The sequence below is a fragment of the Delphinapterus leucas genome, unplaced genomic scaffold (genome assembly GCF_059928025.1).
Source record: "Delphinapterus leucas isolate spDelLeu-1000000601 "Yukka" unplaced genomic scaffold, BTC_Dleu_Yukka2 spDelLeu_asBTCV2_sq31, whole genome shotgun sequence".
Classification (NCBI taxonomy): domain Eukaryota; kingdom Metazoa; phylum Chordata; class Mammalia; order Artiodactyla; family Monodontidae; genus Delphinapterus; species Delphinapterus leucas.
This window is the reverse complement of record NW_028322240.1, coordinates 14,155,983-14,157,188: the sequence shown is the minus strand read 5'-3', so window position 1 is coordinate 14,157,188 and position 1,206 is coordinate 14,155,983.

Here is a 1,206-nt window from a genome sequence, read left to right as displayed (position 1 = left end):
AAAGAAAGACTGCGTGCAGCAACGGAAGACCCAACGCAACCAAAAAATTTACAAAAAAAAGAAGGTCCTTCCCAAGCCCATCTCTCTTTCAAAAGAAAAAAAAAAGAAACTGCCAGACATTTTCCTAAAGTGGCTGTACTATTTTTGTACTCTTGCCGACGATGTAAGCAAGTTCTGGTTGCTCCATATCCTTGCCAATATTTGATGGTGTCAGTCTTTTAAAAAATTTTAGCCATTCTGATGGGTATGTAGTGGTATCTCACTGTGGACTACATATTTATTATCATAAAATAATAGGTTTTATTTAAAAATAAATAAAACTGAAATGATGCCAAGGACAAGAAAAAGAAAAAGTACTGGAAGTAAATTTGATAAAATTAATAGTGCTCTTCTCTGGGTGAATTATGAATGTATTTCTTTCTTGTCCTATTTTGCTTTAGTTTCAAAATTGTCCAAAATAAACTCATATTCTTTTTATTAAGAAGAAAACATATCTTTTTGTTAAAAGAAAATATCCATGAGAGTTAATACATTAAGAGAATTCAGTGATAGTTTAGTTGTCAATGATTTTATGTGATAGCTTAAAAAGAGGTGGGTTTTAATGGGCTACATTTGGGCCTTACCTGTAAATGCTCTGTGAGATTGTGCAAGCTGCCCCCTCTGTCTTTGGTTTCTTCCTCTTTTTTTATAAGTGGATTGGAATAGGTGCTAAGTCCTCTGTCAGTTAGAAAGAAAATGCAATAGTGATAGGCATTGGAGGAAATGGGAGCTAGGACAAGTAAACTTTGATGGAGAACAGAGGCTCGCTACTTAGGGTTTTCAAGCTGAGTAAAAGAGCCATTTGCCATGGGATTCATAGAAGAGATCCAGGCCCACAGGGAGACTGCACAGTGTAGCAACAATGTGAGTTTAAGAGTCAGATTGTCCTGGATTCAAATCCAGACACAAGAGTTCTTCTTGATCTTTGATCTTAGGCAAGTGCTTTAATCTCTCTGAATCTCAGTTTCTGCATCTACTAAATGAAGGTACTCATCTTTATCCTTTTGACTGTGTGTGTGTGTGTGTGTGTGTGTGTGTGTATTTTAAATTGGATAATATTTACAAACATTGTCATTTACAGAAGTGCCTGCAACAGGCTTTTGCCTTGGAATGTGTAGGCAAGTGACAAAACTGGGGGAGAGGGAATTGAAATGGAAATAAAAAGGG